Source organism: Polistes canadensis, unplaced genomic scaffold (assembly GCF_001313835.1).
Source record: "Polistes canadensis isolate GaletaPanama2010 unplaced genomic scaffold, ASM131383v1 scaffold_421, whole genome shotgun sequence".
NCBI lineage: Eukaryota > Metazoa > Arthropoda > Insecta > Hymenoptera > Vespidae > Polistes > Polistes canadensis.
The window spans coordinates 27134-32919 of NW_014569968.1; the positions used below are offsets into that span (position 1 = coordinate 27134).

Below are 5786 nucleotides of genomic sequence, written 5' to 3' on the forward strand. Positions count from 1 at the left end.
TGCAACTGCAAATGCACATGCACATGTACCAAATGCACATGCAACTGCAAATGCAAATGCAACTGGAATAGCCGAATTAAATATTATTTAAAATAATCTTTACCTATACATTCTTTTTTTTCTCTTCTTATTTTTGACATGACATTTACTTACAATATCGTCAAGATTCTCTCTCTACGTTTAGATATAAACACATAAGAAGCTCGTCATACCTTTTCTTTTTTATCTAAGAGCATAACAGTGAACACATATTCACATACACACATATACATGTACGTATATGTGAACATATTATGATGGTAGCCATACTGTTAGTGGTGATTTAGCCTAAGCCCACGGAAAGAGAGTAACAGATGCTTGTGGGTGGCACAGTGTGGTGGTTGAAACAGTGAAAACTATCGTAGCGAAAGATTCGAGTTGCGCTCGAATTAGTTCAAATAATATATTCGTATTAATTCCAATGAAAAGATACAACAAAAAATACGTCACACATGCATCATATATATATAAGTATAATAAAAGAAAATTAATCGAAAAAAAAAAACAAATAATATATATATATATATTTAAATTATCTTCAATAAACGCATTTATACAGAACAGTAACTACGTATAATTTTATTTTAAAATAGAAAAATTGACGAGGATAGAACACAAATAAATACGAATGTGTTCGAGGCCATCGCTGAATTGGCAAATAGGAAGGTTTTGAGGGATCGGCTTATAAATAGCGAAGGAAAGTGTGAGGTAACGCAGTAGAACGTGCCGTGAATTATAATTTAATATCGTCCAGTATCGTAATACCTCGTATATCCACGTCTGTCTATATCTATACATATATATATATACACACACACACGTACATATATATATATATACAGGTTGCACATTTATGTGTACAACGAAGCGAAGAGAACGTACGAACGAATCCTTTTCTTTCCATGGTGGCCAACACCCCCGATACGTGTGTGCTCGCAACTGTGAGATAAAGAAAAGAAAATAAGAAAATAAAAGAGAAAGAGAGAGAGAGAGAGGGAGAGAGAGAGAGAGAGTATGTATTATTCAAGCACGTTTGGTACGAGTAGGTAGGTAGGTGGTCAGTGACATACGAACGCGAATAATACCTCGACTCGTATTAGCATAACGCCTCGCGATAGTTTTTCAATGAAAATACATGAATTACTAAGCGTACGAGGTTCAAGAAAACCGCGTGGGATAAAATTACGTCAACAGGAATTTAAAATTCGTTAGAGAGTTATAATAAGAGAAAGATAGTTAGATAGGGGGAGAAAGAATAGAAGGGGGGAAGGTAATTGTAAGAAATTTAAAGTTCATGAATATGGAATAGTTTCTTGTAAATGATTGATATGATCTTTACAATGATTCCCTTTAACGAACTCTTCACATTCATTCTTCTGAGATACTTGAATTGTTGAGAAAATTGTTGTTGAAAATTTCTAAGATCTTTGTAGAAAAACCAAATGTAATTCTGTTGTACTGAATAACATGATTTTTTTGTTTAATATATATTTGAAATAAAGTATTAAATTATCTTAAATAAATGTTAAGGAATAATTAAGACTGAAGGGTCTCATATAACATAGGTTCCTATTATTAAATAAAATAATACATAAATATAATAATAAAATAGGAACTTTTATATAAATCTTACTATATAGGGGAGGGATTTATCCGTATTTATATATTATTTAAAATACATATAAATTATTGTGTGTGTTTATATAATATTTAAACAAAATAATACGAATAAAATCAAATATAAATGTTGCGTTCAAATACAAAGTAGAAAAGATAGTTTTGTTGGAGAGTTACTTAAAGCCATCGCTAGAATGTTTGATAGTGGGTGCAAGAAGACGAAGGAGGAAGAGGAGGAGGTGGAGGAGGAGGAGGAATGATCGAACGTCGTTTTCTTTAGCGGAAGTAAAGCCTTTACTTGCTCACCCATCATTCTATGCATAACGCGATGATTTACAGCTAGAAGTAAGTCGTGCCAGTGAATTTTCACGGGCGCTTAAACTTTACCATGGCAAAGAAGAATTTCCTCAGCCCCATTTTCGATCTTCTTCCTCTTCTTTTATTCTTTTTTTTTTTTTTTCTTTTCGTTCGAGTTATGTTTTCTCTCTTTCTATCCGGATTCGCATAAATCTTGATAAACGCGCTTGAAATCAAAGCTTTGCCATAGTTTGTGCTTCGAAGATGTTAACTGGCATTTATTTTCGAAACAAACTCGTATCAACAACCCCATCATCACCCACCCACCCTTTTTACGATCCAACTTTCATACACTTTTGCGAAAACGAATAGGAAGAAAAAAGAAGTAAAAATAAAAACGAAGGGACAGATGAAAAAAGTGGGTTGGTACACGCGTTTGTTGTTCCTTTTTCGGTTCAACGACTAAAACAAATTTTTATGTGAAACAATTCAAATCATTTTTGTCAGCCAGTTGTGGTGATAACAAAATTGAAGTATAATAATTCGTTGAGTCCAAAAAAAAACAAAAGGGTTATTAGAATTATACACGAACAATGATATTTGTATTGAATCTTTGTTTTTTTCGGTACGAGTGCCGGATATATACGGCATCAATCAAACGAGCTGCATTTTTACGAGTATCGATTATATTCGATATTAATTTGAATAACTGCACGTATTAATTAACATTTATTAACTAACAATAAGAACACAATTCTTAATTAACTTAACTTAAACAAAAATATATTTTCGTACGAAAGAAAACGACGAACAGTAACGCTAGTACCGAAAAAATTAATACGAATTTTTCTATTAATACGATGTTGCTATTGAATGATCGATAGGACAACTCTAACGGGTGTTTCAATTTGTTTTAACATTGATAAAGTATAGTTAAAATATAGGACAACATAGACGATGATCGTATATCATCTTAATTGAGATACTCCAATACGGATAGTTTAAAACGTTCATATTCTTTAACGCAAATAAACATTCTAAACGACGATAGATTATGATACAGGAATAATAAACTGACCATTCTAGTTTCTTGTTAAGATTTTTTCACGACTATACCACCGGGTGTGTAACCTGTATAGTTTTCCTTAAAAAAAAAAAAAAAATATTTCTATAAGAATATAAAATAGAGAATAAAATCCAATATTCTTCGTTAAAGGTCTATTACGTTGATAAATCATTTTACGATTTTCTATCTGTGTGTATGCTCACGTGTGTGTGTATGTGTGTGTGTGCTGTAGGTCTAGCATATTTCTCACGCACGACACCAATTGCCCCGTTTAACTGTAGCAACGATATAAACTCCGCAACGAAACGTGACTCGAGGCTACCTATTTCAAGGTTCAAGTGTAAATGCCGCCTTGAAAGCGCGTAAATGCATAGCCAGCATATCTTATAGTTGCACAAGCATCATAGATCACCTTCTCTCTTTCACCTTTTAACGGGGGGGAAGGGGGGGAAGGGGGGGTTGGGGAGGTTTAGGAGGAGGAAGAGAACGTAAGACGCCGCAAAAGTCTCACGGTTTCACTGCAATCTATACTTCTATTACAAGATCGATTCATTTAACCAACCAACCACCGTTCTCCTACTTTCCAACTAGAACAACACCATCAGCTAGCTGTTTAAAAGCTGTTACATCAGGATTCTAAACTAATAGACCTTTTTCTTCTTTGTTGCTTTTATTTTGTTTAACCTCCACCCAACCCCCGTGTTATTCCACCTCAAAATGAAAGATCAAACGTTTAACGTTATTTTCCTCGTTACTTCAGAAACTAATTGAAAATAATAAGTATAACTTATATCTTGTGGTTCTATAATTAAACAGTAATATTTTATTATGAGATAAAAAGTGATTGCTACCACCCCCATTAGAAGAAGAAACTTTCTCGTATATGTTTGCTAGCATGCTTACTCATAGACACCATGCCGGCAACTGGTTGGTTGGTTGCTTGTAATCCACGGATAATTCTCCAAGTACCACCTTACCACCACCACTATCACCACCACCACTATGGGGTCGGTCTCGTCTAGTGGGTATTCGCCACAGATGTAAATACCCGCGGGGTCTCTGTAGGTTGAGCCTAGGGGATATTAAATATACGTTCTATGGGTACTCGACAAATTGCTCGCATGAACCAGAATAATTAGCATCGCAAGCCTCCGGTGCATTTCTACCCATCTCTTTTTCTACCATCATCCAACCCACCACACCCCACTCTCTGTTCATTCCTCTCATCCGTCTATCCCCATATGTACGATTGACCACAGAAGAATAATAATAATAGTAATAATAAGAATGATAGTGTAGTCTAGGGCAACTTAAGTATGGCCCTTTCTTTCCCTATAACAATTAGTTTCTTTCTATCTCAGTTTTACTTTTCTTTCCAATCCATCTTTCTCTCTTCCATCAACACATACTAATTTTATTTTTCCAATTATTTTATTTTATTTTATTATACTATAGTCAATTGTTTCTCTCATCCAAAAATACAATTCTTAATAAGAAGGGATATCATAGGGAATTTGGATATCAAAATAAGAAGTAGAACTTAATTTTGATAAGTTTATTTATTGGGACTTCTTCAGCAATTTAATCTTTAAAATTCAGCATCTTTTTTTTTTTGAAGAAATCTTTTGCTGAATAAGTCCCAATAAAGGGACGAAACGCGTCCAACTTATCAAAATTAAATTCTACTTCTTTTTTTGATATCCAAGTTCCCTATGATACTTTCTTATTATACTATAGTGTTCTGTCTCATTGTGCTGATCCAGTGCCTGAGCACCGGCTAACTTTAATCAGCACCGTTGACTTGATGCAAGCTTGCCTTCTTACCTCCCTCCCACCCCCACCCCCTTCCTTTCCTCTTCTACTGTAGTGTTCTATCTTCTTCTATCCTTTTGCCAGGCCTTGCAACAACGTTCGGTATGCTTAAGAATGTAATTTAATATGCAACGTTACCGCGGGCCCCGCCGTGTCATATTTATAGGTATTTATGCGTCAGCTTCGTGGCCACGTTTACGCCGCAAGAATACGATGGTGCACCATACAAGATCATTGAAATTACCTCCTACTACTACTACTACTACTAACCCCCTTCCCCCTTTATCCCTCCTACTTATATCCTACTCCTCTTTCTTCTCCAACTTTGTTTTCTTATTCTTGTTCTTGGTGTTCTGGTTGTTCTTGTTATTATTATTTTTTTTATTTTTTTTTATATACCTTTTAGAACATAGGAATATGATGACGATGAATGCACTTAAGTCGAGAATAACGTGGGAGAAATTGATCACTTGTTTTATCACTCGTTAGTTGTATAATCCAAGTTATTTCTCGGATAGACAATTCTACGAGGAGTTGTTACTTTTATCTCAATCAATATCCTCGATCATTTTCTCAGACAATTATTATTATTATTATAAGTTTCTTATATCAATGCGTTTGAATATCTACACACCTGTTATATTGTAATACGTCCTTAACCTAATATTATTGATAAATTATTGGTAATAATTATTAATGATCGTGTTATACCTTGATTTGTTTTTTTACTTTATATATTACTGATATTATTTTTTATTTATTTAGTTTATATAATTGTATTGTAAAGATTATATTTGAGATTGTAATTATTTGGATGAACAACTATTTGATTAAATTTGTTATTTAATAAATTAATCATTACTTATTCGAATTATTCTTATAAGTATATTATTATTCGTACTTCAATACGAGTATGGGAATGCATAAAAATGGTTTCTTCCATCCACTTTGTCGC

General features: G+C 33.7%; 1 protein-coding gene across 1 annotated transcript in view; it reads left to right on the plus strand.

Annotated features, from left to right (window-relative positions):
* Positions 1–5786, plus strand: part of LOC106792398 — a 42283-nt gene that overhangs the window by 7730 nt on the left and 28767 nt on the right. The window lies entirely within an intron of this gene.